Source organism: Pelodiscus sinensis, chromosome 4 (assembly GCF_052426305.1).
Source record: "Pelodiscus sinensis isolate ZL-2025 chromosome 4, ASM5242630v1, whole genome shotgun sequence".
Lineage (NCBI taxonomy): Eukaryota > Metazoa > Chordata > Testudines > Trionychidae > Pelodiscus > Pelodiscus sinensis.
In genome coordinates this window covers 105,772,692-105,790,451 of record NC_143055.1, presented here as the reverse complement: position 1 = coordinate 105,790,451, position 17,760 = coordinate 105,772,692, and the positions used below count along the sequence as shown (strand labels likewise).

Genomic DNA, 17,760 nt, shown 5'->3' with positions numbered 1-17,760 from the left:
ATGAGACTCTACCTTCTGTAATGTTGCTGCAGTTCTACTGAATAGCTTCCTTAGCAACCAAGTGCACAAAATGTGCACATGCAGGTTGCAACTCAGGAGCACATTTCCTAGTCATCTTCCTGAATACTAGAGCATCTTAGGTCTATGCCATGCAGTAGAACTTGTCCTCTTCTGCAGTTTCTGAGGGAATATTATTTGCTTTCTGTTTGAGGGATATGTTCTGTTTTGAAAATGTGTATGGCAAGTGCATTTTCTTTAGCTAATTTGCTAGGTACTTACCTGGTTCTCAATACTGTAAAATCTCAGTACACTATTCATTGTTCTTTATTTGTACTTCATTAGTCCCCCGTTTAACTTGCAGTCAATTAGGAAATTGAAACAATCCCAGGTGAGTTAAGTGACCAATGGTACAGAGAATCTTCAAAGTAAAACAGTTTGTGAAAATCTCACAGACCAAAAACATTTTATGGCAACTGTTCTGTGAATATTTATGAATAACAAAAATCTGGATTCTCTTGTGAATAATTAGGAAATAGGATGAAGTGTTTTACCCTTGCAACAAATGTAATTAACCACAAATAATTTGAGCAGGGCTAGCTACCCGGAGACAATATAAAGAAATGTATTTAAAGGGGGGAAATATTTCCAGCACTAATACTTACAACCATTTTGGAGGTGATAAAAAGATCACATAGGGACGGATGTGGGGAATGGAACTGTAGCTGTGCAGCTGCTGTTAACAGTAATGAGTGTTCTACAGTCAAAACACCACAGTAAAAATTGTAAATGTCCCTTGTAAGTTTTAATTTGCAACATTTTTGTTCTCTCTTTCCTAAATTATACCTGTCATTTTTTTCCCCACTAAGGTTAATTTGGTCCTAGATAAATGTGCTGATTGTAAAGGAGTTCGTTATCTAGGCTGGTATGACTTTAATTCCTCAACTAGACAGTTTTTCTCATGATTAGATTCTCCTAATTTTGCTCCACAAAAGGAAACCAGTGTATGTAGTACTTAATTTAGTAAAAGTCAGGACAATCCTGAGTTCTTCTAATCTAGGTTAAAATTGTGGAAATAAGAGCAAATTGCTTCAAAATAACTACTGCAACGAACATGCCTTCGTTAGAACAGCTGCCACTCTGGCAAGAAGCCTTTTTATGTGATGCCATGATTTCTAGTGAAGGTATTATTGATTTGTTGTGTTTGATTTAGTAGCTTAGACGCAACATATCATTTTTGTGGATGTCTTAATTTACACCTGATTTTCCATCTCTGATATGTTTTAATTATATTCTGCAAACATTCATAAGGATGCTTTTGTTTGCAAAAGTGTTTAAGTGAAAAGTTCTCCGACACATTTGCAAATACGTTGTGAGAAGGTTCATGCAGGAAACTTTTGCAAGACCATATTGAAAGCTGTTTTCCTTACTCTTCTGTAAATTCAAATGTTTTCATAAACTTCTTCTTGAATGGTTTGACTCTCTTATATCTTGGTTGGTGGTTAGGTAGGGTTCAGAAGCAGAATAATAATTTATTGTAGCACACATTAACAGGATAATATATATTTCCTAGTACAATAAAACTCCAATAGTCCAAGATACTCCTACTCCGGCATCAAAATGCCAAGCGCTCCTGACCAGCTGATTAAAAAGCCTGCCGCTCAGCATACGTGCTAGCTGTAACCAGACGGAGCATAAGGTTAGGGGAGGGAGGGGAGTGGGATTGTGTTACAGTATGGAAAAGAGCATTTTGCTTCAGCGAAGGGGAAACGGGAGGGGAGGGGAAACGGGAGGAGGATCAGGTTACAGCACGGAGGAGAGCGACGCGAAGAGGGAGAGGGAGGGGAGAGGAAGGGAGGTTGTGTCCTGGCCAGCTGTTAAGCCATGCAGCTGTACTGGACCTCCTGATTCTCCGGCAAATCTGATAATCCGGCACCACTAAGGTCCAAAAGTGCCGGATTATCGGAAGTCTACTATATCTTCAAATACAACCACTTCTGTGTGTAACATTTTAAGTTGGTGTTATGAGAGGTATTTAACAGATATGCAAGTACTTGTAACAGTCACCATGTCTTAAGGAAGGATCTCTCTTTTTCGACACTGTATTCTGGAATACAGTTTTTGCAGGGATAGGTTATGGCAAAGAAGATATTTACTGAGTGCTGGTCAGTTTTGTTTTGGTCTATATTCTGTTAAATTTTTGTGGCATTCATACATTATTATTATGCTGTTTTTCTTCAGAAGGTGTCAGAAAACATCAATCACTTTCTCTCTTGCCTTTCATGTCAAGATTACACATATAAAAGTATATTTTAATCTCCAGCATATAGCCCATTGTTCTTTCATGCTTTAGGTGCCAAAGCAAACAGATACCATTCCTGCAATGTAACTAGTAGAACGTGATTAGTAGTCTTGAGATAAAACTACTTCTTGTGCAAAAACTTTATTTTGTCATTGGCTGAAAAAGGTAAATGGCATTGGCCAGAATAATACCTGCCATACCTGCTACAGAAGGCCAGGACAGACCTTTGACAGTACATTGTCTTAGAACTAGTGCCATTGACTGAAAATGTGGTAGATCCTTCAATTGTAGTTGAGAAACGACCCATGAAGCATCACCTCTGCCCATCCCAAATTATTTAATGAATGTATATGAGTTACTGAAAACAAGGCTGAAATTTCTTCTGCTATAACAGATTGTGGTATTATAATTCCTTCTTATAGGCCTTCCAGCAGGTCTTCTCTACAGCTTACAACTATTACACCTGCTTGGCATTGAGCAGTCATGATCAGATTACACCTGAACTGAGCTCTTTCCACTGGCTATTTTTGTAGTGGCAGATTGATTTTTTTTATTTTTTTTTAACTGGCAGAGCTCAGGTTTACAAGGGCTTTTGTAAGGAGCATGCTGGCTATGTTATACACCTCCTCTCGAGCAAAATCAGTGTCTGAACTGGGTTATCCCCTTCATTTATGGGGGGTTCTACCTTTGTAGTGAAGTCTGGAGGGTAAATTAAGTCTTGCTACAGTGGTTTTAGGGATATCTCACTCTGTTTGTCCCATCACGCATACACATTTTAATAACAATTATATATCTTTTTTGGCCTCAGCATGTTCATCTTAAAACATTGCTATTTCATTTTGTTGGGCCTTTAAATCTTCTTCTTCTCTTTTGATGTTTTATTTGTATTACAGCTTTTTGTTCAATGCCCAAAATACTTCAGCTGAGGTGAGAGGATGGGGCTTTATAAAGAGTCTTTAATTATTTGTTATTGATTTTATACATAACTACATTAATGCAAAGTGCTACTCATGAGCCTTTAATTGGCCATAAATTGTTTTTACTCGTTGGTTTTTACATTCATTTTGTATCCAATGGTAATTTTACAAGGAACTTCATTATCAATGGAAATTGCAGAAATGAAGTCAAAACAACAGCATGGAAACATATGGCTTGGCCCGTCACCATAACTCTTAAGCAAAGCTCTGGAAAATTGGGACAACTGCAGGGTTCATATCATGCTTTGTTCTTACAAGGATAGACTTTGCTTTTTGTTTTGCATTTCCAAATTGCCTTGAAAGTAAACTTGCCTCCAGCGATGAGCTGGCTAAGTCTTCCACGTCCATCTTCTGGGTGTCACCTGCTAAGGTGAGGAGTCTGGAAAAAGCCTGGATACATTATGTATGGGTGGCCTTTTGTTTGTGGCAGACAAAGGGAAAATCCTCTGGATTACTTGAAGATATCATATAACACACAAGATGGAGTTACTATTATTCTCTTCTAAGACATATTGTGTTTCCCTTGGGCACAGACAAGCAAGTGCAGCCAATCCTAGAAGGGTAGCTCCTATTAAAGATTTATGCAAGCCTGAATTATTTGGCTTTAAATGTCTTTTTTTAAAAAAAAAAAAAAAGAGGGATGCTTTCTTTAGGCACTGCAAACTGAAGTAGATGGTATCACTGGTAATCCTTGGCTTAGGTACAGAGCTTCTAAATGGCTTGAATTAGATGGAAAATGGGGCTGTTTGATTTTCTTTCCCTTTTTGTTTTTGCTTTTAAGTCCTCGCACAACATTTCCAACTAAAGCAACAGTTAGGTGGGTTTTTCAACTCTGTGTATAAGTTTCTCCTGTTAGGTACATTCATTCATTGAAACAACTTTGAAGCTGTTGAACAGTGTAAATGCTATATTAACTTTTTCACTTGCAATTATAGAGATTTACATAATCCTATTGAAACAGTACTTTCAGGGTGGAAAAATCAAGAAGTAAAGGTACATGGAAAAAAAGAAAAAAGAAGCAATATGATCACTTTATTTAACTTCTGAAAAAAACCATTTCAACTTTTAATTTACACTTCCCTGAGATGGTTGCTAAGAATAAACAAGGCATATTGCAAGAAATAAACTTTCATTTTGTTTGTTACATTAGATCATTTAATTTTCACATTGTTTGTTCTGTATATGGAGATTTGTCCAATTAGCCCTGCTCTTTGGAACCGCTATCTGATAATGAGAAAGGCTCATTCTTATTGGTCTTTGATTTACAGATTATGAAAAGGAAAGCAGTTGCTCAATTTTGAGAAGAAAAATAAATAAGGTAAATTAGCCATTAATCCAAATCCAAGCCCCTGTTCCTTGATTAGACAAGAATTTTAGTGTGCATTTGGCAACTGATGCTTTACTGAAAAAAATCTATAAAATTGAATAAAAAATACCCCTTTCCTATAGATTCTTTGAATCATCCTACGTAATCTAATAGAGAAACCATCTCTGCTATAGCATTCTACAGTATGGTCAGAAAAACTATGAAAATATTATTGTTCTTAACTACATTTTTCAGATATTTATAGTAATTTTTATATAATCCTATTGGATTAATCCCTATTAAATTCTATAAGACTTTTCCACAAAGAATTCTATTTCTCATTTTCACTAACTATAACATATATATTCTTCAAACATACTGCCTCATAATTGAAAAAAGATGATAAGACTACAGTGTAACTGCTACTGAAAAGTTCAACTAATATCTTCATGTTAACTCTGTTCATGTGCCCTGGCTTCATATATTTTTCCAATCAATGTTATCATTTCAACAGAAAATAAAAAAGACTTTTTTTTCTTTTGCCAATTCAATGCAAGGAGCCTATTTGTGTTGTTATTGTTGCTCAGCAACTGTGATCTCTTTGCTAGGCCTGACAGTTGCTTTCTCTTCAGGAGAGCAGAGACGCAAGCAGGACAGATGCATTGATCCTCAAAGCATTATCAGATTGGGTCTCACACACTTTCAAAAGCTGATAACATCTAATAATCTTACTCAAAGCTCATTTTACACATTGTTGAACTTTTACAGTTAAATCTAGAAAAAACACATTGTCTTGCTACTCCTCTGTGGTGATGGAGGGTTCTCAGTAGTTTCAATAATTAGGCTGTGGCATTCAAAAATGGGTGTTTTTAAAGAGGCTTGGTCAATATGTATGTATTCTAACTCCGTGGCATACAAGATTCTTTGTCTCATTTAAAGGCCACAGATTCATTAATTTATATATCAGAGTTACTTCACAAATAGTCCTTATTGGTAATGAATGTTGTAATTCCATAGAAGCCTATGTGCTCCTGCTTTTGTTCAACAGTATACTATCAGAACATCAACCATTGAGGACCAAAATGTAGGGATATCATCAGGAATAAAATATGAAATACCAAAAACTAAATTATGTTACTGCTGACTAGATAGTGCTTACACATATAATTAGAATGTTGAACTCAATGAACGCTGCTTAACACAACTAAAAATGAAAGAATCAGTCCTTTATTTAAAATATAAATGATAGGCAATTCTTGAACTAAAAAGGTCATCTAACTTTCCTCAGTGAGTCCCCACTACAAGTCGCCGTAGTATTTGTTGGTTCCGCACTAGCATTGTTGACTCTTGTGGGAACTGTTCCATTTTACGTCCTGCCATTCCCTGTTCTTCCCTCACATAGGAAAAAAAAAGAAAAGAAAAAAAGATCAATTAGCACAAACAGAAGTCAGCTGTGGGAAAAAAATTCCTTGCTTTACATCCTTTCACTATACGTCCACATTATTTTGAACATACCTTAGATGTATAGCAGGGATGCCCTGTACTCTTTTAGTTCAGGCTATATACATGAAGGCCCTGTCTATGGCTTTTAAAATGGCAACTCTTTCCCTCTCTGCATTTATTAGGACATTTTGGACTGCATTTTTAAAGGGCCCTCTTTCCAGCCTCTAAAAATGTATCTGCCATTATTCATGTCTAAATATTGATATGCATGCAGTTTGTCACACTTCTTGTTTTGCTAATGTGGAAGGTGTGATGAGCTGCAAGTTTCTGGCCTCAGTATGAGTGAGAATTATAGGCAAATATCCCATTCATGCCAATGAAGGTTTCGTGTGTGTGTGTGTGTATATGTGTATATATATATATATATATATATATATATATATATATACTATTTTCAGAAAGTGAAATTCAACTGCAGTGAGGAGAGCCAGCACAAAGCTACCTGCACTTTTCAGGCTCCATGTAGAAGCTGTGCTAAACCCAGAGTGTTACATAGAGGAGTGACTGCCTATCATACCGTCAGAGATTTTTGTTTTCTTTGATTTATTTTATTTATTTATTTATTTATTTTACTTTATGAATAATCTTGAAATGAAAAGTCTCTGATTACTGCTTTTCACTTCATAGGGCTGTAGTCTTGGATGGGACAGTACTTTACATATTTTATATTTCGGCAAAAGGTAAGACAATATGGTAATGTTTTCATGGGCTTAAAAAATTGCATAAACTATGCTTTCAAAATCAGGTTAAAAACTGAAATGTGAAAAGTAAACAAAGCCCCAAAATGTCTCTTCCTTCTAGCTGGGGTGGGCCCATGGATGGGATAGTTGCAGTGGAAAGGGAGGTCTTGGCCAGAAGCAGCGGAAGTAGTATTCTGTGTGTTCCCTCATGCAATGGCCCTTCGCCTATGGTGGGGAGGACAGCTCTTTCACCATATATTTTCCCCCACCCCCTCTTCATGCTTTGGTGCATAAGGGTTTGGGAGGGTCACATAGATCCAGATGTTTGCTTTTGCCACTGGGTTAAAGGAGTATGTTGCAAGCATGAGTGATTGGCTTCCCTCTGGTGGTTGGGAAGTAGAGGAAACCATTGCAAGCTCCTCTGTCTCAGCCCCTCCCTTTCTTTAGTTGCTGGATCTCTGGTGATGTCCGGGGCTAGGGTTATTTTCAGTTTTGGGCTCCTCAAGAGGTTTTTTTGATCAACATCAGGTGTTCTGGTTTCAGATGAAGGGCTAAATTACAATAGTCACACCTTTGACAGTGTCCATTGCAGGTGGTGAGGTAGAAAAGGCCCTAAAAGTCTAGTAGGCTGCTTGGAGACTGGCCTGAAACCCTCACATTGGTTGGCGAGGGGGTATGCCTCTATGTCTTGTGTAACTTGCTGCTCCCCTTATATCATCTGTCTCTGCAGTGGGGGAGGCGAGAGAGTCAGCACCCTGGCTATCAATTATGGATCTTTGGCTGGCCTGAGGGCGGAGTGGAGAATTGGCCGTCACACCACATGTATAATACATTAGGGACCACTGGTTCCACCTGAGACCTACACTGGAACGTGCTTCCTGAGTGGTTTGGGGAGGTATTTATTATAATAAAGTAGCAGCCTCCTCATAATCACATTATTGTGTATGTCTCTCATTGTTTCCACATGGATATCAAATATTCTTTTATAATTTTTCTTACTTGGCCATATGCCCAGCTCTGTGAGGTACAAAGTAATTTGTCTCCCACTGAATTCAGTGGGAGATAGGAGCTGAAAGTGTTTATCACCTCACTGGAAGTATGCAGCAACTCTCCGGATTGAACGGATGTGTGCAAGTTATTTGTCATAAAACGTAAAGGAACTTGACATTCAAACAAAATGGGCCCATTTTTAATCAGACTGTGAAAGTTTGCACTTGCACAAACTATTGATACAAACATAAGCATGGTGAATTTGTGAATATTTTTTTTCAATGTTGCTTATAATAACTTGTCAGTGTCACAAAGTTTGTTTGTTTTTCAAAAAAAAAAGTAGTTATATTTTCCCTTCCTAAGGCTAAGATGGTTGTGGTGCTTGTCTGCCATCTTTGAGGTAGTGATCCCTGGTAGCCAGAATTACCTTTTGGGGCAGGAGGTAGAACAGCTGTGAATGGCCCCAGGATTGGTAAGATACAAAAGTGACTGGGCGCCCCCTTTGCCTAAATTCTTTCTCTGCTTTCCTAAGTATATCTGTGCCACAACTAAGGTTCTTGCCTATTCCCTTCTAATGCTGAAGGAAAAGTTAGGAGGACTGCAGTCATTGTTGGAAGGCCTTACATCAGTCCCATAATCCCTGGATTTTATAGATTCATGAATGATGTCAGATAGGAGGAAGGTCTCAGGTAGTGTTCCACAGTGATCTGTTCTGGGTCTGGTGCTATTTGAGATCTTCATTAATAACCTAGTATCACAATAGAAAGCATAGTGATCAAATCTGCAGATGACACAAAAGTGGGGGGATGCCAATACTTTTGAGGTTAGAACTAAAATCCACAGAGATCTTGACAAATTGGAGAACTGGGCTATAGACAACAAAAAATAATTCAACAAAGAAAATTGTAAGATGCTACAATAGGGAAGAAAAACCAAAAGCACAAATACTGAACTGGGGATTACTGCCTTTGGCAGCAGCACTGCTGAGAGGGATCTGGGAGTTGCGGAGTGTCACAACCACAACATGAGTCAATAATGTGATGCTGTTGTTAAAAAAGCAAATACAGTTTGGGGTTGCATTAAACAGGGTCATGGTATGCTAATCACAGGAAGTGCTAGTACCACTCTACTTGGTGCAGATCTCTGTTAGAATACTGGGTCCAGTTATGGCTACCAATGCATAGAAAGGATGAAAGAAACTGAAAAGAATCGAGAAGTAAGCAACAAAGAAAATCAAAAGGATGAAATGCAAGCCATATGAGTAAAGACTCAAGGAACTGGGTATGTTCAGTTTGGAAAAGAGATTCATTTGGGGAGATGATAGCGGTCTTCAAATACTTGAAAGACTGCCATGAAAAAAGATAGAGAAAAATGTTTGTCTTGACAAAAATGGTAGGCAAGAGACAAAGGATTCAAGCTACAGCATAGCACATTTAATTTCAATTTCAAGAAAAAATGTCTAAGTGTAAGAACAATAGGACAATGGAACAGATTGCCTAGGGAGGTTGTGGAAGCTCCTTCACTGTAGGTTTTCAAAAGCAGTCTGGATAGCCATCTTTCTTGGATAGTTTAGACACAACTAATCCTGCATCTTAGCAGGAGGGCAGACTAGAAAATGACCCTTGTGGTCCCTTCTAATCCTGCGGATCTACATTTTCAGGGTTCCATTAAAAGTATGCCTTATTTCTAGTCTTAATTTGTCTAGATTCAACGTCCAGCCATTGATGCATGCTATACCTTTCTCTGATATATTGAAGAGTACAGTATTAGATAGGTACTCTTAGATGGTAATCAAGTCTTAACTTTCTCTTTGTTAAGTTAAATAAACTTAGTTCCTTGGGTCTATAACTATATGGCAGACTTTTCTAGAGCTTTAATTATTCTTGTGTCTCTTCTTTGAACTCTTTCCCATTTTTCAATTATCCTCTTGAATTGTGGACATCAAAACTCGACACACAATTCCTGTACAAGTCACACCAGTGTCAAGTACAGAAGTTAAATAACCTCTTTACTTTTACTCTACTCATACATTCTATATTCTCGTGTTTATCCAGGCATTGCATTACCCCTTTTGGCCACAGCAGCCAACAGTGAGCTTATGTTCAGCTGATTATACACCACCACCACTTAAATCTTTTTAGACTCAATGATTCCCATTATAGAGTCCCCATCCTATAGAGGCCTCCATTCTTTGTTCCTCAATATTCATCGATGTTAGAATACAACTTGTTTGCTTACACCCAATTTACTAAGCAATCAAGACTGCTCTGTATTAGTGATTTGACCCTTCATTATCTCCCAATTTTATGTCATATGCAAATTTTAACCAGTGATTATTTTATGTTTTCTTTCAGGCCCCCAATAAAAAAAATTAAACAGCATAGAGCCAAGAACAAATCACTGCAGAACACCTCTCAAAATGCATCTGTTCTATCGTGATTCCCCGTTTACAATTACATTTTGAGAGCTATCAGTTAGCCAGGTTTTAATTCATTTAATGTGTGCCATGCTAATTTAAATCTTTTTAGTTTATGAAAAAGTCATGGGGTACTAAGTTAAATGCCTTAGAGAAGACTAGAGCATCAATACTATTACCTTTTATCAACCAAATTTGTAATCCAAGAAAAAATATTGAGTTAGTTCAACAGGATTTATATTCCATAAACCCATTTTGATTGATATTAATTATATTACCTTCCTTTAATTCTTTATTAATAGCATGCCATATCGCCTGTTTCATTAATAGGTCAGGCTGATGGAACTATAGTTCTTTAGGTCACTTCATTTACCCTTCTGAAATATTTGTAAACATTAACTTCCTTCCAGTCTTCCAGAATGTCCTCTCTGTACCAAGATTTACTGAAAATCAAAATTAATTGTCCAGTAAGCTCTTCAACTCTTTAAAACTCCAAAATACAAGTAATCTAGGCCTGCTCATTTAAAAAAAATATTTAACTTTGAAAGCTGCTTTTAATATCCTTATATGATGCTAGTGGAATGGAATGAATGTTATTGTCATTATGTTGAGACTCCACTCTATGAGGTTTTTTCAGTAATATAGAAAAAGGTATTTGCTGAATGCTTTTTTCAGCATTTTTACTGGACCAAGAACACTGTAAGGATTCTTTTTGTTCCTAACAAACTTTAAAAACATCTTGTCTTTAGTTCTGCTGGCTATAGATTTCTCCTTGTATCCTTTTGCTACAGTTCTTAGCCTCTGATTTATATTCATTACCATTGCAATTCTTCTTTCTTCCATTTGTTTAGAGAGAGAAAGTGAGGCTAGGTCTACACTGCCGGTTTTGTGTTTTTGGGTTTTTTTAAGCTACGCAAAATGTGCTCTACATTGTGCATAGCTTTTTACGATTCTTTTGTTAGAAGAGGCTTTTCTGACATTTGGCCCATTAAGAGTGAGCCAAATGTTGGGAAAAAGCCTCTTTCAGAAGCCTCCTTATTCCTTGTGGAATGAGGAATAAAGGGGCTTCTGAAAGAGCCTCTTTGCTCTTCCGCAAAAAAAGTGGAAGAGCAAATGCATTCCCTGGATGTGGAACAGAGGTATCCCGGAAAAACTGTATAATCTAGACATAGCCAGAGAGAGAGAGAAAAGAAAGAGAGAAGGGGAAGGAGAAAGGGAGAGAACGGAAGAGAGTGTGTAAAGGCAGCTATACAATTATATATATAATTTTCTGTTATTTTTATAGCTGCCTTTACTTCCCCTGTAAGCCAGGTTGGTTTGTTTACCAATACAGCCATCTTTCTTAACTCTGGGATAGTGGCTTTTGGGGCATCCAATAAAGCATTCTTGAATTATTCCCAAGTATCATTCACATTTTTCTGATTAAATTCTTCTGCATAGTTGATTTGGGTCATAATTGTTTTCAGCTTTGTGAAACTTGCCCTTTTAAAGCATCAACTACATTTATTACTGGTTTCAACTTAATTCTGTTTGCACATAATAAATGTGATCAAAACATAATCACTTGTACCTAAGCAGCCTTTATTTTTTAATTCTTTGAATTGAATCTTTGTACCTGATTCATGCCAAAGTTATGCCATTGTAGTTTTATAAAATTACATCAGCATAAAACTAGAGTGATGGAGAGAATAAGGCCTCTTGGATCTGGGCCCTATGTAAGAATGCAGCAGGGTTGAGAGACGAGAAGCTCTTTATGGGCTTTTCCTCCACACATATGTGGGAAAAAACACAAATGCAGCCAAATATGATATAATTTCAGTCCAGTTTCATAAAGTTTACATTTGTTTTCTCAAAAGGGAAATAACAGTATAAAAATGTGAAACCAAATATTTGGAAAAAAATAAACACCTACCACATTTTTGGTTTTTTTAATATTTATATTTTCAGAAGAAAAATAGTATTTCCTCTGCAACCTATTCTATGTATGAGTTTATCGTGAGAAAGAAACACTCGTATTCTGCATACCAGGGTAATCTAAATGTGATGAGTGTTTTTGTTGGTAGCAAAATAACCAAGGAACATGCTCACTGGTCCCTGGTCAAAGCATTGGCAAACTGCCTAAAACATATTGTTCTGACACTTCTAGGGAAAGGTTTCCCTATTATCATTTCTATTTTAGTCTTTGCATCATCCAAAGAATGTCCCATTTAAGCGTATGAGATTAGATCTCAGTTAACCTTTTTTGTATATTATCATTTATCATAGAGACTTGGAAAGGTTTGGAATTATAGGGTACTATGCAGCCACCTCAGACTTAAGGTTGCAACAGAACTTACATTTATAGCTAAGTTTTAAAAAGTCTCTGAAATCCACATTCTGTTGTAGTTATGCTCTCATACCACCCTCATCACAGTAATATCTGAGCATGTTCCAGTAGTGCATTATGCGGTACAATGAACATCTGTCATATGCGGTTTGTTGTTTACATGCTCTGATCAGCCTGAAAATTACCAGACCTATTCAGGATTTGGGGTGGTAGAGCTAATAGTGTGAAACTGGGGCCATTTAGTAAAGGTATTACTGAAACACACTTCTCCCTCTGCTCATCCTTCCAATGAACTGTTAAAAAAAACCTTTGTTATAATGTTTTTCTCTGAAGAGATAAGAGCAAACCAAAGGGCAGTATCACATTAGGTAACTGAGAGCTGCATAAGTTCACATATAGAAAAGCTAGGAAAAGAACCTTAATATGGGAGACACAATTCACATCAGCACTTTCTTTAAAAATGTTTTTTCTGTAGCCGATCTGCCCTAAGCAGTGGCTGTGCCCAGTGGACTCTCATTGTAGTACTAGTGCTTTATGAATGAGAGCATGAATAGAAAAGAAAAAGGGGAGTCCTGTGGTAAAGGCAATAGCCTGGAATCTTGCAGCACATGCTGTCCTGAATTTTATCTCAGATCTCTGATGTGGCACTTATCAAATCACTTAAGCCATATTCTTGCAGGAAAGGCCAACATTCAGAAGTCTGTGTAGAATGTCTTCCCCACTCTGTAAGACTCAGGAAAAATTGTCTTCCGACTAAGACATTTGACTGAGACTCTGAAAACCAGTATTAATATCCTGGTTTGGCCATAGACTTCCTGAGTGACCTTAGCTAAGTCACTCATTGCCTCAGGTTCTAGGCTGTTTTGGCTCTTTAGGGGCATGACCAGCCTGCCCTGCCATGTTTAGAATACAGGAGTCAATGTTGGCTGGTTAGGAGCTGAGAAGTCTTCTAAGGATCCAGGTGGCTTTATAATCAACCCTGGGTGGTCTTTCAGATACACACCTCCTGACGGTTGAAGGTACTGGATTGTGGTGTCCCCACTTCCTCCTAGGAGTAAGGGGGTTTCTAGAAATTTAGATAAATAAGCCTTTCTCTTCCCACTTTTAAACCAATCCGGTGAATCATCTCTAGGCCTCCCCTTCCCCCACAGTAAGGTATTTTATATTATGGAATGGGGATATGAAACCCATGGGAGTTAAGTGACCTAACGACATGCATCATGTCAATGGCATAGTTATAATGGAATCCAAATCTGCATGCTCAGAGCTCTATCCACTCAACTTCAAAGATGGTTCTTATACAGTACCTACCTCCATAGTCTCTTCGTGCCTAGAACAATATCTCTACTTCAGGAATCTTTCAGAACCTTCTTTTTCTCCTATTTCCCTGCAATCTCTGCCCTATTTTTAGAGGCACATTTAAAAACATTTCCCCAAGTTTCTAAAGTTCTGGGATAATTTCCATAAGGATTTAGCAGAAGAGAAAAGTGCCAGAAAACCCCACTCAACAGGCAGTTGTCTGATTCTTCAGCTGTGAATGGAAGTTGAAGTACCATGTATTTTGCAATGATGTTTTCAGGTCAGTTTTGCAGATCCAAAAGATTCTGAGAGCTTGATTCAATGTTTTTCCAAAAGTTTAATGTTATGGATGTTTATCTGAAGCAAACCCTCTAAGATTCACTATTGTGATGTAGAATAAGAATTTTCTGAGCCAGTTCACAACATCTGAAAGAATTCTTTCCCCAGCTGCACATCTGTATTGTAACTTTAAATGATCTGCATTATATGGAGGCTGATAAATGGGGGCAAACATTCCATAGGTGTTATTCAAAGTAGACAAAAAAATAACTCCGTTTAGTCAAATTTTGCCCAATTCTCACTGAGTTCCCAGAGTTCAGACAATAGCCCTGAAATAAAATAACTGTTAATTAGAAAATCCTGTATTTTCCTATTTTTCACCTATATGAGTTTGGGTTCTGCTGTCTGTCCAGCTTTGCAATCATTATGATTGCACATTCCAAATAGACTATTTTTCAGTTGAATTTGCACATTTATAGGGGCAAAAATTTTAACAGGGATCCTTTTCCTTTCTCCCACCCTATTCAGGGACACCCCTACTTACCTTTGTCTTAAAGAAGAATTTTTGTTCCCATCTGGACTATTACCTGCTGCTCCACTTTGTGGCCTCTTACCCTGGAATCCTTCTAGAGTGCTGGGTGCTATTTTTCCCAGAGTCACTATGACAGGGGGAGGGTGCTATGTAAGTGTCATTTCCTCCCCAGCCCATAAAGCAGCAAGAGGGAGAAAACACTCCTCCTCCTCCTGAGCCCTCTGGAGGATGGGTTCTCTAGAATTTGTCTGAATTCTTTCCCCTGTGACAGGGTCATCTTTATCCTATGCAGAGGGCACCTGAAAATTAGGGGTGCTACAGAGTCTTAATGTCCACCCATCCTTCTGTTCTTATCACTGCTCTGTGGCTCTGCTACCTCCAAGTGACAAACTCTGCCAGAGCTATTAGCAGAACATCGAATCTATGAAAGAGCCAGGCATTTGCCAACCTCAGGTATATACTGTCAGTTTCTAAATGGACTATGTTATTCTACAGGCCTGAGCTAAAAAGCCCCTTTAAATTATTTCATTAGTTTGTTGCTGAAGACTGTAAAATCACATATCTAAAATCATCCTCCTCCAGACTGCCACTGGGCATAGGAAGGGACCAGTTTAATAGTACTGTGTAGGGCCCCATCAGTCCTAAGGATGTCCCTGTCCTGTTGAAAATGTTAATGAAATAGAGAATAAAAATTTGAAAACCAAACATTTTCAACTGGGAAAATGGTCGGATTTGGAATTTGTCAATGAAAACTTCACATTTTTCACAGAAAGCAAGTACTTTCTACACAAAAAACTAGGTTGATTAGCTAACCAGTTTTCCATCAACATAGAAAATTTTCAACCAGCTCTCTATGTAGCCTCAATAATCTCTAGCATGGTTATAGAACAGATCCCACACATCACATGTTCACAGACTTAATGGACCATGGAGGCTATTACTCTCTCCCACAGCCATGGGGTGGACTCTCCCAATCACATCAAGGCTCATTGGGGAAGAAACCTTACACTACCACTACCCCTGTTCTACCTGTGCAATGGTTAAATGGGGTCCTTAAATCTCCTGGGCTGCCAAATCAGCACGTATGACAAACACTTAAAATACATGAAGGGTAAAGAAAAGGTATTGCCTTAAAAATGCTGCTATTCTTAATTCACTCAGCCTTTATATGCCAGCATGCAATGGGAACCACCAAATAAAACAGTGCAATTGGGATTTTTTTGCTGAAACATCTCAAATGTGAAATCTTTATTAAAAGCATAATGTCTCTCTCCATGCAATGCATATTTTGTGTATTACAGTTTATAGAATGATAGAGCAGCACATACTCCAGTTTTGTTGTGTATTAATCTGTTATAATTTATTGTGGCATGATGTGGCTAGACTTAAAGACTACACTTAATTTATGTTTATTTATTTTACATCTTGACATTGCACCCAATGGCTCAGTGTATTATTAACTAATCTTGGCGGAGCTTCGTTTATTGCTTGATTTCTTTTTCGTGTTTCAAGTGGTTTGTGTGTGTATCAGACAGAGTATCTTCTGCACCAAATAAGCTGCACTTAATTTATTAAAAGCACATGTCTGTGGAAGAATAAATGCAGTATTACATGAAATATTTATTTAACAAGTAGCACGGTGTTTATAATTTTAGATACCACCTTGTAAAAAGGCCATATCATATTATTAAAAGAAAAATATAGGGAGCAGATTAGGAATAGGTGAGCCAATTATCTGAATGAGAATCTCTGTGAAATCTGAGCAAGTTTTAAACTGAACTTTTTTAATTTGTGATGTCTGTGACCCTTATTAGTTTCTGCTGCAGCTCCAGAATACCTTGTAAACTATAATAAGACTAATTAAAAGGGTGCCATTTGTGATTCATAATTATGTGCTTCCTTATTTAAACTTTGCTTTTAATGTTGCCTGTGTGATGTCATCCTTCCATCCTCCCCTCCCCCCATCCAGTCTGTGAAGTCTAATGTTTTTGTAAGATAATTCTTTGCAAGGAAACAAAAAATCTCCTGAGCAGCAGAGCATGCTTATTTGTAATGAATAGGAGAAAAGTTTCACCAGCTGTTTAAATCACACACACTTGATGTGTTGGAGGAGGGGAAAATGAAAAAAAAAATATCTTGAATGAGTTTCCACCATCTGCAAATCACTAGCGATGAATAGTGATTTTTCATCAGCCATTATGGGACAGATCTCATTGATTAAAAACCACAAGAGCTCCTCAAGAGCACTGGTTCCTCATTCTCCACCTGCATGCTTCCCTGTGGACTCATCACCTTTCACTTTGACAGAACTTGGGAAATCCTAGCTAAATATAGGTTAGAATCTTGGTGGAGATAGGAGACATACGTATAATACCAGAGTGTATTATAGAAGGCTGTTTCATCCACTCAAGCAAATTGTGTTCTCTATTGTAATGCAAATGATGGTATTCACAAAAAAATGTGCTCACCATTTTTCCCCCTTGGATATGAGAGAGCTTGAAAAACACTTACTTTTCCTGCTCTAGATAATTTGGTATCAAGAATAAATATGTTGTCAGTAGCCTTGAGGAATTCTTGGGCTCTACAAAACTCCAAGTGAGCCAAAATAATATATTAACCAGTATATATTGTATAACTGTTTTCTCTCTAGTGGTGTTTGAATTCTAGAGAGATGTCTCTATAATTACAAGCAGGGCACTCTAGTTGTGTTGAGATTAAACAGACTTTTATGATTATGAAACCATAAAACAACAGATAGGTATGTTCTTCAGAGTCTTTTTTACTCTTTAATCAGAGGTGTTAACACTACAAATAACTGAAAATTACTGTACAGTCACATTAAAGGGTTTTTTGTAATGTTTGTGAGTGTGTCGTGAAGCTTGAATTTCTAAGAAAACATTAACAAAAGGAACCACAAGGAGGGTTAACTTGCTTGTACTCTGGTTTCCTTTAAGAGTTTCAGGGTTGCATATTCAAAATTAGCTTTGGAGAATCCCACGCATCCATATACATTGTTAGCATCTCCAAAGTACACACAAGTAATGTATTTGTGGCATCTCTGCCCAGCTGGGATTTATTGCAATTATAGTGCATCGGCAATTTGTAAATATAGATTAGGCACATGTAAAGATATGAATGCACCTGACTTGAAAA

The 17,760-nt window shown here is 37.5% G+C and overlaps 1 long non-coding RNA gene across 1 annotated transcript in view; it reads left to right on the top strand.

Moving 5' to 3' along the window:
• Window positions 1–7,700, top strand: part of LOC142829404 (uncharacterized) — an 81,063-nt gene extending 73,363 nt beyond the window's left edge. The window contains exons 3-5 of the long non-coding RNA XR_012903800.2: window positions 4,545–4,594; window positions 6,713–6,765; window positions 7,496–7,700. This is a non-coding gene — a long non-coding RNA (uncharacterized LOC142829404). The remainder of the gene's footprint in view (window positions 1–4,544; window positions 4,595–6,712; window positions 6,766–7,495) is intronic.
• The last annotated feature ends 10,060 nt before the right edge of the window (window positions 7,701–17,760 follow it).